Source organism: Lactuca sativa, chromosome 9, assembly GCF_002870075.4.
Source record: "Lactuca sativa cultivar Salinas chromosome 9, Lsat_Salinas_v11, whole genome shotgun sequence".
NCBI classification, from domain to species: domain Eukaryota; kingdom Viridiplantae; phylum Streptophyta; class Magnoliopsida; order Asterales; family Asteraceae; genus Lactuca; species Lactuca sativa.
Genome location: NC_056631.2, coordinates 225,097,375 through 225,116,132, shown reverse-complemented (window position 1 = coordinate 225,116,132; position 18,758 = coordinate 225,097,375).

Here is an 18,758-nt window from a genome sequence, read left to right as displayed (position 1 = left end):
GAAGTAGAGAGTCTCTAACCGTGCACTTGCAAAAGATGCAAAGGTATGTTGATCGTCTTCGCACGTTGAATGTCAACTTTGGGGAAGATTTGGCTATCGACATTGTTCTTCAGTCCTTGCCCTCATGATACAACCAATTTAGGATGACCTACCACATGAACAAAGAAGAGGTCACCCTAAGCAAACTCCAAGGGCTCCTAAGGACTACTGAGAGCAACCTCAAGGACAAGTCTGTTGCACTAACTCTCAATCCACCCATGCTCCTGTTTTGGCTATTGGGCAGGGAAGGGCAAGAAGAGGAAGGCTTCTTCAAAGAACCACCGCAAGGGAAAGTCCCAAGATGGTTCCTCTTTTAGTGGGACCAAGGTTGATCCCGCTAAGCCCAACCCAAACCCAAAGGAGGCAGAGTGCCATCATTGCCACAAAATAGGGCATTGGAAGAGAAGCTGCCCGAAATATCTGCAAGCCATCAAGGATGGGAAGATCAAGCCATCTTTCGCAGGTATTTACACAATTAAATCTAATGATTGATCTCATGCTATTTCTTGGGTTGTTGATACAGGATGTGGTTATCACATATGTTCTGATTTGCAGGGACTAGGAAGAAATAGGGATGTGGAGCATGGAAGAATAAATCTAATCATAGGGAACAGAAGATCGTCGCCTGTGACCAAGATTGGAGTGTATTCTTTAGTGCTTAGTAATGGATTGAATTTAGATTTAAATAATTGTTGCTACTCGCCAGATATGGCAAGAAACATCATTTCTTTTCATGGTTTATTTAGACAAGGATTTAGATATTCGTTTAATAATGAGAATGGTTCAATTTATGCTTATCTAAATGGTGTTTTATATTTTGAAGCAATGCATTGTAATGGAATTTATGAAACTGTTATGGTTATAGATAACCTAGGAAATGATGTGTTGTGTATGGATTCTTCCAATAGTATGGATAAAGCATCCTTGTGGCATTGTCGTATTGGACATGTCAACAAGAAGCGCATAGCCCAACTCCAAAAGGATGGAGTGTTGGAGTCATTCGACCTTAAGGAAGATGACACGTGCGAATCTTGTTTACTTGGAAAGATGACCAAGTCACCCTTCACTAGCACTTGTGAGAGGGGTGAGGGTTTATTGGATCTCATACACACCGACGTGTGTGGGCCTTTTAGATCCACCACAAAGGATGGGAACCGCTTCAAACATGAAGTGGATAATCAATTGGGTAGGAAAATCAAGATGCTTCGATCTGATCGAGGAGGAGAGTACCTAAGTCTTGAATTCCATGACTATCTCAAGGAATGCGGAATAGTTTCGCAATTGACGCCACCTAGGACACCACAGTTGAATGGTGTGGTAGAAAGGCATAATTGAACCCTGTTGGACATGGTTCTTTCTATGATGAGTCGTGCTTCACTACCTATCTCATTCTAGGGGTATGCCTTAGAGACTGCCGCCCGTATCCTTAACCGAGTCCCTACAAAGAAGGTTGCCAAAACATCTCACGAGATGTGGACAGGGAAAGCTCCCTCGTTGGCACATATCAAGGTTTTGGGCTGTGAAGTTTTCGTAAGACAACAAACTCACGACAAGCTTGAACCTCGTAGTGGGCGGTATATTTTCATCAGCTACCCGCAGAAATCCTTAGGATATCTTTTCTATAGACCGAGTGACAATGTTGTCTTCGTTGCGAGGAGAGGGGTTTTCCGAGTGCGAGAACTCATAAGCCAAGGGAACAGTGGGAGGCAAATCGATATTGAAGAGTTTCAAGATTCAAGCAATGAAGGAACCTCTAACGCTGGCGCTCAACCCGAGGAGGAAACTCCTGTTGAACCAATTGATGAGTCCTTACCTCTTAGATGTTCCGAAAGAGTTAGAGTTGAACCCCAGTTTTATGGCTTTCATATTACTACCGAAGGGGACACGTATATTAGTGATGGTACACTAATAAATCTAGATGAACCTAATAGCTATAAGGAAGCCATGGCAGGCCCAGAGTCTGCGAAACGAAAAGAGGCAATGGACAGCGAGATTCAGTCCATGTATGACAACCAAGTTTGGAATTTGGTTGACAATGTGCCCGAACATAAGATGGTTGGGTGCAAATGGATCTTCAAGAAGAAGACCGACGTGGATGGGAATGTGCACACATATAAAGCACGACTAGTTGCGATGGGCTTTACTCGAACTCCCGGAGTTGACTATGATGAGACCTTCTTGCCAGTTGCTAAAATAAAGTCTATTAGGGTGATGCTAGCCATTGCTGCATTTCATGATTATGAGATATGGCAGATGAATGTCAAGACCGCTTTCCTTAATGGAAAGTTGGTTGAGGATGTTTACATGGCTCAGCCAGAGGGTTTTGTCGATCCGAAGCATCCCAATAGAGTGTGCAAGCTTGAGAAGTCCATTTATGGACTTAAGCAAGCATCTCATAGATGGAATCTTTGTTTCGATGAGAAAGTCAAAGAGTTTGGATTTGTACGAAGTGAAGATGAATCATGTGTATATGTCAAGGCCAGTGGGAGTATAGTTAGCTTCCTCGTTTTGTATGTCGATGGCATACTGCTCATAGGAAACGATATCCCGACTCTGTAGGAGGTTAAGTCCTGGCTCGGGAAGTACTTCGCTATGAAGGATCTCAGAGAGGCTTCCTATATTTTGGGAATAAGGATAGTGAGAGAACGAAGTAAGAGACTAATAGGACTTAGTCAGAATACTTACTTGGATAAGGTAGTAAAACATTTTAGTATGGAAAACTCGAAGAAGGGAGAACTACCGATACAAATCAATGCCAAATTGAGTAAGACTCAAAGTCCGAGTATAGAATCCGAGATAGCTGAGATGAGCCGAGTACCCTACGCTTCCGCAGTTGGCTCAATCATGTATGCCATGACTTGTACTTGCCCTGATGTGGCCTTTGCTTTGATCATGGTCAGTAGATATCAAGGGAACCCTGGCAGAGCTCATTGGATTGCGGTCAAGAATATACTTAAGTACCTTCGGAGGACCAAGGAATGGTTTTTAGTGATCGCAAGACGATAATATCATATGGTCTTAAAACCAAGATATATGGTTTATTGTTTATTAATTGGTTGTGCATTGACAATGCGAAACCGCATCCATAAATTGATGTCATAAAACACATTGTTGTGTATAGTTGATTAGTAAATAGTAAATGCATATAAGTTGAAGTTTATTTGTTACTTTTATCCTAAGAAGGTAAAAGCAATATCAGGGCCCTTCGATGATTTGATTTGACTTAATTGTCGGGCCCGGTCAGGTCTGAATTAATGTGTTCAATTAAGTTCTATGTCAAATGAATATGAGATCGAGAAACCAACTGTTGGACAATAAGTTCCATGAGATTGTCCACACAATATCTAAACAGAGGACTGTATGATCCCTTATCTAAAGGACATGATACTGATAAGATCAGAGTTTGACAGCGTCTTTGAGAGTTATGATTGCTAATCGGATTGTGTTTGCATATATAGTTACTAGACTTATCCAAGTGGGAGACTCTTGGATTAGTGTCTAAGGCTGTAACTATATTTGGTAAGTACTTGACCCGGTTGTGCATGGTCCTTTTGGGTTGCCTTCACCATAGCAACTTGACAGGATGATTTTTAAAGAGAGAAGAGATATTATTGTTAATATATTATGAGAGTAATATATTAAAGGAATAATAATATTTGATTGACATAAGTCATATATTAATTGAGAATTAATTTGGTGACTTAAAGAGGTTAATTGAATAAAGGGGCATAAACTGTCAAATGTGTGATAGTTGTGTTTTGGGCTATGTATCCTTATGGATATTAGGGTGGACGGATTTTAGGGTTAGGATACCTTAAAATCGTCCAAGCCTCATATCTAGGAGGATCTTTGGATTGATTAGGGCCTAAGTTATTCAATTAGGGTTAAGGGTGTAACCCTAGTATCCCATAGTATAAATAGACCCCTTGGGTGAGGGAAATCAGCCATACTCTTGCAAGGAAGAACCCTAGAGCCGATTTCTCACCTCCTCTCTCTTTCTCTCTTAAGATCATCCTCTTGCTAGTTGGTGTTTGTAAGCCATTAGATGAATGACAAATGTGACTCTAAGCTCCAAGAACAAGAAATCTTAAGCAAGCAATTCAAGGTATTCTTCTAGATCCGATTTCATATGATATGATTCAATTGTTTACACCAGATCTAGAATTGTAAGCCTTGGATACATTACATGTTTAATTAGAGAAACCTAGATCCAAGGATTAGGGTTTGCATGTCACATAGGAAAGTTCTTATGGCTCAAACCCATCATAGTCCCCAAGTTCGGTTGTTAGGACCGAAGGGCAGTTCGGACACCCCAGATATATCTGATAGTATGTTTATGTTATGATATATGTCACAGTAGCAGTAAGGGGTGGAATAGTCCCCGAGGGTCGATTGTTAGGACCGACGGGTAGGTCAGCACCCTAGAATGGCATGACATGGGTAGGACGGCACCTTAGAATGGCCGCATGGGTAGGTCGGCACCCCAAAATGGCTGTACAGGTAGGCGGCACCCCTGAATGGCCGTACCGGGTAGGTCGGGCACCCCAGAATTGCCCGATAGTATGTATGATATATGATTGTATGGTATGTGGTACAATGAGGGAACTCACTAAGTTTCGTGCTTACAGTTTACAGTTTTTGTTTCAGGTACCTCTACAGCGAAGGGGAAACTGCTGGCGCGGTAGCGGCGCATCATACACACACATATTGGTTTTCCGCACTAGAGTTTCAAGGGATTTGTACTCTGACATTATTCTTATTTTTGAGAATGGTTTTCAGACATGAGTTGTGGTTTACGAAAAGTTATGATGAGATGGCGTTTTCTTAAAAATATTTTTACAAGTCAATTAATTAAATATGAAATTTTTGGACTTGAAAATTGGGTCGTTACAGTACGTTTGTGGACTCGACCTTGTCGTGGTGGAACGGCCACGTTAAAACCTTGACTCTAGTTGTTGCCAACTCCACGAGTTTGGAGGACTTGAAAACATTGATGCTCGAGGAATACTTTCTAAGAAGCGAGATGCCGAAACTAGAACAAGAATTGTGGGAACACTCCATGAAGGATTCTGATATTACCACTTACTGAAACATCCCTAAAATACAGTCTAAAAATTTCGCTTTAATTTAATAATAATTCCATAAATAACTCCTTCACATAAAAATCATAAGTCGCATATCAAATCTCATGTCAAAATATATAAGAGTATAATCATCCCATGTTAAGCAAATGGTGTGTGCACTGCAATCTTCCTGAGCTCCTCTTTTGAAAACTATATACCTGAAACCAAAAACTAAAATTGTAAGCACGAAGCTTAGTGAGCTCCCCCAATCTACCACATACTATGCAATAACATATAAAGCACATACTAGGCCTTGCACACTGCATCGGACAAAATTCAGGAAACTGTATTGGACCGAAGTCTGGAGCTAACCAGGGCCTTGCCCTCTACATCAGACCGAAGTCCGGAACTAACCAGGGCCTTGCCCTCTGCATCGGACCGAAGTCCGGAAACTGACTGAACATAGCATAGCATAATGATAACTACTAGCATAAACAAATATACTGCATACTGCATCAGACCGAAGTCCGAACACATAATATAAAGGCATGATTGAATCAAAAAGACATCAAGCACACTAAACTACTACATTGGACCGAAGTCCAGAACTACTGCTAACTAAACGGGCCAACATTGTGGCCGTAGACCCGTTCCTACTTGAAGGAAAACTCACCTCACGAAGCTGTAGTCCTGCTGACAAAACCATAGCTACTGGATGACAGATTCCCGAATATGTCAACATCAAAATAACACCCAATTAATAATTGGGTTCTAACGCATATCCATAAATCCATGCTTGGGGTAAAAGACTACATTATCCCTCACCTAGCTTGACATAAGCCCAAGGCCCAATCCAAAGGCCCAAAAGTCCAATTATGGCTTAAAGCGGAATATATGGCCCAATTTTCCAAATTGGGCCCAACCCTTCACATGGTCTCATCTAAGGCCCAACCAAAGTCTAGTCCAACATGTCTCATTCTAAGGGCCCAATATCATACAACCATCTAGGCCCAATCTATGGCCCAATTTTCCAAATTGGGCCCAATCCTTCATATGGGCCTTACCCTAAAGCCCAACTAATTACTCTAGTCCATTTGATTATTCTTGGATGGCCCAATAATAAACCAATTACCAAAGCCCAATCAAAAGGCCCAACTCAAGGCCCAAGTGAAACTAGGGTTTCTCATAAAATGACAATTAGAGTTAAGTGTTTCTCACTTAACCCATTAAGGACTTAACCCATTAAGTCCTCTACTCTACTAGATAAGTAATGTGATATTTAGGCTTAAACACAATCCAATCTCAATAGCTCAATAGTGGGTCCAAATAAGTCCAAGGCCCAAATACTCACAATTAGGATTTTCCACCCAAACATGGCTCAATAGGCCGAAAATTAATCTTTAAGCCCATTAGGGTTTTGGCTAGGTCCATTAGGGTTTTTCTTGTGGGGCACCACCCACTACCACCTCGGGTAGTGGTGGTCAATGGCGGCTCGCGGCGGCGGCCACCGCCTTACGGTGGTGGTTTTGAGTTTATTTTTATTATTCATCTTGCTAATTACAATTATAGGTTTTACTCCAAACTAACACACACACACTAACCAAGCTAACTACACACACAACCACCCTAATGGTGGCCAACAATGGCTTGAGGCGGCAGCCACCACCTCACGGTGGTGATGGTGGCCTTCTTGGTTTTCCAAACACAAAACCCAACATACAACACTGAAATGAACCGAACTCACATCCTATGCTCAGAATAGTACTACAGCCACCACCTGGTGGCGCTCGGCGGTAACAGCAGTGGTCTTGGGGCGGAGGTGGCGTTTGGCAGCAGCTCTCGGTAACAGCCACCATGGTTGGCTGTCATGGTGGTCTTCAAGCGTTTCCAGCCACCCTTTCCCCCACACACACTCCCATGGTGACGACAGAACATTCACAAGCATCATATCCTTAGCGGAGAAGATGGGGATATGACGGCTCCTACGTCGGCCTCGTCTCCTGCAATCACCGGCAGTAAACAGCAGCAACGGATTCTGGCGATTGTTCACAGCCCATGCTCCGGTCTCGGTGGTCAAGAATTGTCGTGCAGCAACGGGAGAAATCGAGGAATAACAGCCACAACGAACTCATCCCAATCCTATGAACATCATGTCGAAAACCCGAATCCTTCCTCCTCGTCTACAGCGAGATGACAACAGCGCTTTTGGTGGACATGGGTTTTAGCAGCGGCGATGACAACTCAACGGAGGTGGTGGAGCAGCGTTGGAAATCGCTAGAATGGAGGTGGCGGCTGGACTCCTAGCTAGGGTTAGGGTTACTCGGTAACTTATATACCCAACCACCCATATCAAACTTATTCCATAATGTCACAAATGGTCGCTCCAACTCCTATTTATTTCAAAGTAGATCCATATTTACCTTTTTAACCCCATCTTCTAAATATCTTTACAAATAAAATCCAGAATTTACCAATTAGTCCCTTAACCTCTAAAATCTTTTCAAAAGGAGTCCCATAAATTACTATTTAGTCCCTGCCTTCATAAATACTTACAAAACTAATCTGGAACTTACACTTTTAACCCCCAACTTCTAATATTCTTCACAAATTAATCCAGTAATTACATTTATTAATTTATTTATTTAATAAACAGGGCGTTACACTTACATTGCCCGCTTTAACAAACTAGCAACTCTATGCCCGCGGATGCTCACTTCGGAGGCCAAGAAACTGAAACGTTACATTTAGGGGCTATCCCCTCAGATCTAGGGAATGGTCATATCCGCCAACCCGAGCACCCTCGATAGTGCCAAGCGTTTGGCACAAACTCTTGTCGACCAGGGAGTTCGTCAAGGCATTATAATCCCCATGCCCGAATAGCCAAAAGGGGGTGACCACAAGAAGAAGTTTTGGAACAAAAAGAAGAGCCAACCCGCTCAAGACCCGGCCAAGAAACAACAAACTGTGGTCGTCCATGCCATCACCTCCCATACCACCACTATACCAGCCAAACAATACGCTGGAGCCCTTCCAAAATACGACAAGTGCAACCTCCATCACTACGGAGCCTGCTGGGAGATGAACTGCAAGGATTGAAACAAGAAAGGGCATATCTCCAGTTTTTACAGGACACGCACCCAACATAGAACCCAAGCAGCTAATGTCGGGGTGAGCTGCACATGCTATGGTTACGGCGAGACGGGGCATTTCAAAAGGGAGTGCTCGCAGCTTCGTGAGCCACCAATTTAAACACTTACTCAAACAGAAACCACAAACACTAAATGAAACATTCACTGTAGAAATGGCCAATGGAAAGATAGAAAGCACTAAAGATATATTCATAGGATGCACACTAACTCTAAACAAGCATTCCTTCAGAATTGACCTTATGACGGTCACAATAAGTAGCTTTGAGGTTATCATTGACATGGACTGGTAAAGTCCCCACTGTGCGGACATTCTGTGTTACGAAAAGGTTGTTCGCGTTAACCTCCAAAATAGCAAAACCCTCGTCGTTTATGGCGACAAACCTGACATGAATCTACAAATTATTTCCTGCATCAAGACTTAGAAGTATCTACGCAAGGAATACCACACCTTCTTAGCCCATGTGGTGGATAAGAAACAAGAAGTACAAGACATCAAGGATATTCTTGAGGTCTGTAACTTTCCCGACGTATTCCCAGAAGACCTTCCGGGAATCCCACCCGTATGCCAAGTCGAGTTTACAATCGACTTAATCCCCAGAGCCACCGCCATAGCCAAATCCCCATACCACGTAGCACCGGCTAAAATGTAGGAACAGTCTAGCCAACTGAACGAGCTGCTGAGCAAAGGATTTATCATACTGAGCTTCTCACCTTAGGGAGCACCGGTCTTGTTCGTGAAAACGAAGGATGGATCTTTCTGTATGTGCATAGACTATAGAGAACTAAACAAGCTCACTATCAAGAACCGGTATACCCTACCTCGAATCAACGACTTATTTGACCAACTGTAAGGATTGAGCTACTTCTTAAAGATTGATCTAAGGTCGGGGTACCATCAGTTGCAAATTCAAGAGGAAGACATTGCAAAGACGGCATTCAAAACTCGCTACGGCCACTACGAGTTTGTGGTGATTCCCTTTGGTTTGACTAATGCACCTATAGTGTTCATGGACTTAATGAACCGTGTGTGCCGACCTTACTTGGATAAATTCGTGATAGTATTCATCGACGACATATTAATTTATTCACGAAGTAAGAAGGAACATAGTCAGCAACTACGGTAGGTCTTGTAGACGTTAAGGGCAGAAAAGCTATATGCAAAGTTCTCAAAGTGCGAGTTCTGGATTCGAAAAGTAGACTTCTTGAGGCATGTAGTCAGCAAGGAAGGGATACACATGGACCCTTCCAAAGTCAAGTCGATTGAAAACTAGGCAACACCAAGAACACCAACAGTGATCCGCTAGTTTTTAGGCCTTGCTGGCTACTACCGAAGATTTATACAAAATTTCTCTAAGATCGTGAAGCCGCTCACAACCTTGACTCAGAAGGGAGTGGCTTTCAGTTGGGAGAATAAACTAGAAAATGCCTTCCAAACGCTTAAATAAACCATGTGCAGTGCTCTAATCTTGAATTTTTTCGGAAGGGGCCGAAGACTTTGTGGTCTACTGTGATGCATCCAAGCAGGGCCTAGGATGTGTGCTCATGCAACGAGGAAAGGTCATCGCCTATGCCTCAATGCAACTCAAGACTCATGAGGTCAATTACACTACGCACAACCTCGAACTAGGAGCAATGGTGTTTTCCCCGAAGATCTAGAGACACTACCTGTACGGTACCAAATGCACCATCTTCACAGATCATAAGAGTCTACATCACATCCTCAATCAAAAGGAGCTCAACATGAGACAACAACGATGGGTTGAACTGCTAAACGACTATGAATGTGAAACTCGTTATCATTCGGGCAAGGCCAACGTAGTAGCAGACGCCCTAAGTCGGAAAGAATACCAGGGCCACCAAGTGAAATCGTTGAACATGACCATCCATTCATACCTGTCCACACAAATCAAGGAGGTGCAGTTAGAAGCCTTGAAACCCAAAAAGGTCGCGGGAGAGGCCCTGTGGGGAACGGATAAAAACCTTGAGGTTAAGGATGACTGATGTGTGTGAAATGCACTAGTTTTAATCCTACTAACTTAGACACAAAATAAACACATGGAAGGCAGTGTACCTATTGATTAGTAATATAGTTTAAGCAAGTAGGGTATCGAACACAGGGAACGGTAAACAATTAAAATAAATGCTAATATTATCTAAATAAAACAAGTAATAGAAAGGGGGGTTTCTCTAGTTTTGCAAGACTAGAAACTTGACAATGAAATAAAACTCAAACTAAGAAACTAACAACTAAAGCAAATACACAATCACTAAATTCAATAATGGAGAAGGCTTATGTTTAGGTTCGATTCATTTACTCCTATGGTTGATTTTATGGTAAGTGCAATGGATTAATTGTTATTGGCTACCGGTTAGTGTGATTAGGTTCACGTTCGCTATTACTAATCCTTAGAAAACAAATTAATTCAAACAGTCGCCAATTGCATAAACTAATGAGTTTCGTAGATTATTGATTCGGGTTAAGTAAGACTTGTAATTAGCTAATCAAATTACTAATTTAATTAACCTCTTTTTGATGGTTCGTCACACAAGACTCACACATTAACTTACCTATTTTCTAGTTAACCCTAGTTTCATGTTCGCTATTCCTAGGCATATAACAATGTTTTCACATAAATCATATGAGATTAGCAACTAAGAGATGTCCATGCAACTTAATTACTGGTTAATTAACAGAAAATAGTTATTGTTAACACATAAGGATCTTTAATAAGATTAACAAAACAAAATTCACCAAAACATAAAATCAAAGCCATATTTATATATTCATCTACCCTAAACAGAAGATATGAGTTTTAGCTCATAATTACAGCAGAAAACAACTCAAAAACAAAATCAATTGGTTCACACATAGTTCAAAACAAAGATTAAGAAAACAAGAATAATTACTTGCCTTTGATCTCTTCTAAATTGCTTCTTAGGTTGAATTCTCGAAAACTAGAGCTCCAAGAACCCTTCTGGCCTCCAAAAATTGTTCAAGGCTTCCCCCATTAGTTAGGGTTCGAATGAGAAGCGTTTCTATATATAAATTTTGAAAACAGGGGCGACTCGGCAAGTCCAGTGACCGACTCGGCGAGTCCATCACTTAAAATCCCGTGTACGGCAAGTCATCGTCGAGAATCCCGAACTTTTTGATCAACTCGTCGAGTTGAGTCCCAAATCGTCGAGTTCTTTTGGAATCAACATTTTCTCAAAACAAGAAAGTCGTCTGGAATTGTGTCTAACTTCCAAAAGATTTTAAATCTCGTCAATCGGAGTTACGGTTCATGAGATATGGCCAAAACACTGATGAGGGGTCAAGCTGTTCAAAATCCAAGATCCAAGATCCAAACTTCCAATTGCGAAATCTGCTTCCTTTTGCTTCCGAGAACATATTTTAGGCTTAAAATACAATTTAAACATAATTAGGTACCTTTTGTCCATAAATTGCATATAAATTAGCCAAAAAGTATTAAAATTCTATACGAAATATATAGCTAAATATGCATATATCAAAATACATCACACTTGACTTTTGCTTGCCCCCATGGAGTTCATAACCATGGACTTCATAACCAAGTGGAAGTGGGAGCAGATAACCATGGACTTCATAACCAATTTACCTAAGACGATGGGTGGACTTGACACCATATGGGTGATCGTTGACAGGTTAACCAAATCTGCACACTTCCTACCAATAAAAGAGACCGACAAGATGGAGAAGCTAACCACGACGTACATTAAAGAAATCATGTGACTACATGGGGTGCCAATATATATCATCTGCGACAGAGATAGTAGGTTCACCTCACGGTTCTGGCAGTCACTACAAAAGTCGTTGGGAACCAACTCGACATGAGTACAACTTATCACCCTCAGAAAGACAGGCAGAGTGAAAGGACCATTCAGACGTTGGAAGACATGTTGATAGCATGTGTGATAGACTTTGGTAAGAACTGGGATACCCACTTACAACTCGTCGAATTCTCCTACAATAACAACTATCACACTAGCATCAAGGTTGCGCCATTCGAATCCGTCTACGGACATAAGTGTTGATCACATTTGTGTTGGGCTGAAGTGGGTGACACGCAGCTAGCAAGAGGACAGGTGCATGATAGCACTCTCACCGGCCCAAAGATCATACGAGAAACCATGGAGAATATCTTTCAAATCTGTTAATGATTAAAAGCATCCTGGGATCGACAAAAGAGCTATGCTGATAGGCGACGAAAACCCTTGGAATTCCAGGTTGGGGACCTCATTCTGTTGAACGTCTCACCCTTGAAGGGAATGATAAATTTTTGAAAATATGGAAAGCTAAATCCAAGGTATACCGGACCATTCGAGATCCTTGCTAGAATCGGCCTGGTGGCTTACAAACTTCGAGTACCACAGGAATTCAGTAACATACACCCTACCATCCACGTAGTCCCACTCAATAAAATTGAGGTAAACGAGAGTCTATACTTCAAAGAGGAACTAGTAGAAATCATGGATAGGGAGATCAAGAGAACAAAACAAAGCCGTATACCCACAACTTTTCCTCTAGATACAAGAACCCGCCCAAGATGCAAATTTCGGGACGAAATTCCCTCTAACGGGAGGAAAATGTGACAATTGGAAAATTTTTGAAACCAGCAAGGTCTAAATTGTAACCGTGTACAAGTGAGTTCATAACGTAATTTGTTGCAATAAAATTGTGAAAGCCAAAAGGGAAACATTTGCATGATTATATATATATATATATATATATATATATATATATATATATATATATATATAATGAAAACCAAGTTTGTAATAAACCTTGAAAGTTAACATGCTAGGGTCGAATTCACCCTTTGGTGAAAACCCCCAAAACTGAAATCACATGCTAGAAATACCACTAGGACCGAAATCATGCTAAGGACCCAAGAACTTGAGATATCGGTTGTAAAGAGGCCGAATTCATATGCCATGGCCGAAATCCAAGTTACGCTGAAAACACACTTGGCCAAAACCGAAATCACATGTGACTTCGGTCATACTAATGGGTTTTTTCAATGACTTTTTGGCTGTAAATGAAGATAAGGTGTTGAATTTAGATATCTCACCCTTTCCCATGTGAATTAATACCCAACAAATATCAAAGCATTAATCAAAAGTTAACCAAGCACACGTCACTTCATCTTTTTCCCCATGTATTCAACAGAAATCACTCCACAAACCATTCTCTCATTTTTCATTCTCTTTCATTCTTCCTTCATTTCCCTCAAGGAGCCTAGTCCAAGCCTCCAAGGATTAAATCTCCATGCTTATTCTTAGAATCTTGGTAAGTTTTTCTTGTTAATCTAGTGTTTGTATACACTATCATGTTAGTTTCATCTTTTTTACACAAATTATTATGTGTTAAAACTCTAAGGATAAGATCATTTCCAAGGAAGTTCATCAGCCACATTCAAGTGTTTAGGCATGGAAATCTTCACACCATCTGGTCAAACAACCCACAAATTCACTCAAGGTGAGTTCATACCCCCATATTTTCGAGATTTTCATGCTTTAGTGGGGGAATACAAGTCAAAATTTGTTTATCATACAAATACTTACATATTTCATCTTTATGTTAAACTATAAGCCCTCATTTGCTCAAGATATGGTTATCACTAGTTTTTTATACAATTATTTGTGATAGGTTAGTTTTGAAATGCAAAACTAACAAAAACAAAGTATGATATATGTTATAAAAATCATGAGAAAATGATGATTTGGAAAACTACAAGGTTTTTGGAAGCTTTTTACCAAAATATAGATTTTCCAACATAAAGGAGTACATTCTATTTATTTCACCATTTTGTGGGTTACCACCCAAAAATATGATGTTTTGACCATACTTTTGGACACTAGACAAGATATCTACTATGTATTTATACAAAAGAGTATATAAATAGTCCCAACAAACAAACAAGATAAACTATAATTGGTATAGTTTGGGGGAGTCACAATCACCACATTACCATTTCGAGAGAAACAATAATTATCTAGAGGTATAATTATTTTATTTACAAAGCAAAAAGGATTTTTAGTTCATCACACATAAACTCATTGAATCAATTATTTGTGAGACATGTCTTCATGTACTTATCTAAGTGCCAACAAAAGTCCTGAATTATAACCAGAGTCTCTTGGAGGGAGAACGAGACAATTGTATATAGATCTATATTGTAACATTCCGTTTACTGAATAAATAAGTAGATAAAGATTTATGAATGAATAATAGTCCTAAAGTAAATAATATTTAGCGGGGGTTGGTATTGGGGAGCCAATTGATACAATTTTAGAAGTTGGGGGTTAAAAGTGTAAGCTCCAAAGTGGTTTGTAAATAATTATGAAGGTCGGGACTATTTGGTGAATTATTGGGACCTAATTTGAAGAGATTTGAGAGGCTAAGGGGCTGAATGGTAAGTTTTGGACCTAAAATGAAATGAATTTATGGAATCAGGGGCTAAAGGGGTAAATGTTGGATTAAAGCTGAAAAGATTTTGTGAGGAGGGGTTGATTTCGGAAATATGGCCAAAGTTAAAATAAGACAAGGGTTAACCCCGAATCTTCCTTTTCTTTCCCTCTCGTTGGAATAATGGAACCCTAACCCTAAATCATATACCATCAGCCGCCACCACCAATGGTATCATCTTCAGTCGGCGCCGCTGTCGTGACCGCACCACCCTACCTCAGCAGCCTCGCCACTAGACGCCATCGAATATCCCTACGGCTGGAGACGGTGTAAGAAGCCGGAAGGAGCCACCGGGACCCTTAGGTGAAGCCGTGAACGCTGTTGTTGGGTCATGGACAATTGAAAGCACTTGGTAAGCTAGCTATAACCGGAATTCTTCTTCTTCCTTTATTCTTCTTGCGTGTTGACGTCGGAAACGCCATTACCGCCATTGCTGGCCTTAGCCGGCTATTCTCGGCAACCCTGACGTTGCCTGCTGTCAAGGCGGTGGCTGTTGGCTGCTATCCTCATCTCTTTTTGCGTGTGATGCTGCTAGGATTTGTGGAGAGCATTGGCCGGAGGTTGGACACACCACCATGGCGGCTACCGTTTCTGTCGTGTCCCACGGCCAGCAGCCACTATGGGAGCTAGCTATGGGTTTATTCTCGAGTCTTTTCACTTTTTTAGTATTTTGGAGGTTGTATGCGTGTTCATGTGGCTAGAAAACCTACCACCACCACCATGAGGTAATGGCCGCCGCCGTGAGCTGCCACTAACCACCACTACTTGAGGTGGTAGTGGGTGGTGCTAGACATAGTGAACCCTAATCGGCCCAAATGCTTCATTTGGACTAATTGGATGGTGATTGGGCTAAAAAGCCTAATTAGGGTTTAGAAACCCTAATTTCGGGTTTGTTAGTTTGGATTTTACCGGGACCCACGGTTGGACTGTTAGATTGATATTGTGAATTATGTCCGACTTGATTGTGTGAATGGCCTAGTGGAGTGATGGACTTAATGGGTAAAGTGAGAATTTAACATCTGGAATTCCAGGTATTATATTTTATCATTTATTTTTGAGAATCAGAGAGGGAATCAATGAGTTGGGTCATAGACTCGTCGAGTAGGACCACGAATGCTGACTGGATTAATGAACGGACTCGACGAGTCGGGAAGGGTGGACTTGACGAGTCCGCGCTGTGGATTGAAACCCTTGTTCTCGGGGTCTTTTCCCTATTTAAAGGCCTTTATGGCCTCCAATAGCGGCTACCAGTCCAGAGAAAGATACCCTAGCGAGTGTGAGCAAGTTGTGAGAGAGTTTAAGCATTTTTTATCATTTTTAGGTGTGATATTGCAAAGGAGGAAGTGTTCCGGAAAAGGGAGGCCAAGAGGATTGCATTTCAGAGGGTTTCTAGCTTGGATCTACAACTTTGAGGTAGAAAATCGATCCCTTTGTCTATTTAGTATGAGATCCTTGAATTTTAGGGTTTTCTGTACCCTTTATTGGCTTGATTTGATGCTTATGTTGTCCCATTGAGTGATAAACTCTATATCTAGAACTTTTGAGGTCCAGAGAGCCATAGCCAACCTGCTTTGTGCGGTTTCATGGAGGAAATGAGCTTAGGTTGCCTTTTTAGTGGTTATTTCACCAAAGGGAGCTTTGGGGTTGTTGCATGTGTACCAAGATTTGACCTTTACGTGATTATTATGGTTGGGAAGAACAACTCTATGGATTAGTGAAACAGATCTGACCTCAGAAGGTCATTTGAGTATGATCATGGAGGCAACTCGCCGAGTTCATAAGTGGACTCGATGAGTCGAGTCGGGGTTGCCCCTCAATTCGTGTCAGGAGGAACCCGTCGAGTGGAAGGATGACTCGACGAGCCTAGGGAGGCTAAAAGGACTCAGGGGACCCGCATGGACTCGCCGAGTCGCCTGAGTGCAATCGACGAATCGGGTCAAAGGTTGTCCGTTGACTTTTGTTGACTTTTAGGGTTTAGTCAGTGTTTGGACTTATGAGCCATTAGAGGGGTAGAATGGTCTTTTACCCTTCTTGGAGAACTTATAGAGAGGGGTTAGCTTAGCCTTTAGAGGTTGTATTGATTAGAGTAATTATTTATGTGATTAGGCGGAGGCTAGTGTAGTATTTCAGAGTTCGAGGTTACCGAGTTACCCGAGGTGAGTCTTCTTACTATACTTTACCTAGAGTGGTAATTAGAGTTATATGACAGAGTATCTTGTATGATATTTATGTGATTGTGATGCACTGCATTATTTCCATATGACTCATGTCGTGTATGCAGAGTTTACAGAGTTAGAACCGGAAGGTCACAGAGTTAGGAACAGAGGGTCCATAGAGTTAGGACCAGAGGGTCCACAGAGTTAGGACCAGGGGTCCACATAATTATAGCCCCGAGTGTTTAATATGTGTTATATGTGGTATTTTGGGTAACTCACAAAGCATTTATGCTTACAGTGTCTGGTGTTATATGTTTCAGGTACCAGTGAGGATCGCGGGAAGGCGCTGGCATGATCAGTAAACACACGAGGAGTTTTTATACGTTATGATCTTGGGATGTGTTATTTGGATTGATATGTGAAACGATGAGATTTTATTATGGTTGTGAATAAAAATATGTTTTTTTAAAATGAGAAAAATTGTTTGAAAATTTTCTGTGTTACAGAGAAAGACTTAACCCTAATTGTCCTTTTATGTGAAAACCCTAATTTTACTTGGGCCTTGAGTTGGGTCTTTTTGTTGGGCTTTGGTGATTGGGCTATTATTGGGCCATCCGAGAACAATCATGTGGACTAGAATTTGTAGATGGGCTTTAGGGTAAGGCCCATATTAGGGTTTTTGCCCAATTTGGAAAATTGGGTCATAGTTGGGCCATTAGTGGACCTTTGTGGACCTCTTTGGTGTTCGGCGTCGGTGGGCCCAATGGGTTTGGGTTATTTATGGGATGGGTTGGTAGACTATATTCAGACCTAATATGTGAAGGTTCGGTCTTAGATCCTAATGGGGTTAATTGTGGGTTTGGCTCAGTGTTAGAGGCCAGAGTATAGCAGCAACATTTTTAGGATATGTCCGCCATCCGAAGTGAGTCGTCTCACTATACTTACCATGAGTGGTATCTTTGTGTGACTGAGATCTCTTATGTGCTTACTTGTGTATTGAGATTTCCTGCATTATGTCTTTGTGATTTATGTTGAGTATTATTATTATGAGCTTATTGAGTTAGGACCAGAGGGTCCACCCGAGTTTTGGCATCGGAGGGTCATATTGAGTTAGCCTTGAGTGGCTAATGTGATGCGTGTGGTATTTTGGGGAACTCACTAAGTTTCGTGCTTACCGTGTTATGTGTTATGTGTTTCAGGTACTTCTCAAGATCACGGGAAGGCGCCGGCTTGATTGTACATACAAGATGGAGTTGTGTTTCGAGGATCCTGAATTTTATTCAAATAATTATGAACACCTGTTGTTGATAAATGATATATTGGGATTTTGTGAAAAGTGTTGATGTCATTTATGTGATATTAAAAATGAAAATTTTGTGCGAAAATTTACGGTGTTACATATATGGGACTAACAATCCCGCACCCTAGCTGCTAGCTACAGCTGGACCGGCAGGTCTGGGGTGACAAATGTCGTTAATTTTCCGACGCCTGAAGAACGTCGCAGCAGGCATATCAGTTATAGTATGGTTATAACAACTCACATGAGGAAACAACGATACATTTGGTTTATGGGGTTAACATACAATCAAGTAGTTTATATAAAGATAAAACTTAATAACACTACATTTCAGCACAACATTACTTACATTTTTAGTCTTTGGATTAACACTTACAGCTCAGTTATAACGAAAATATTGGATTTTCTGGAAGTTTACACTATCATTTTACACAAAACAGTTACAAATTCTTCTCATACAAAACGCTTATGAACTCACCAACTTAATTGTTTACACTTTTCAAAATCACTTGTATTCTCAGGAAACCAGTAAACAGGTAACCACAAGAGTTTTTGGTGGATGGG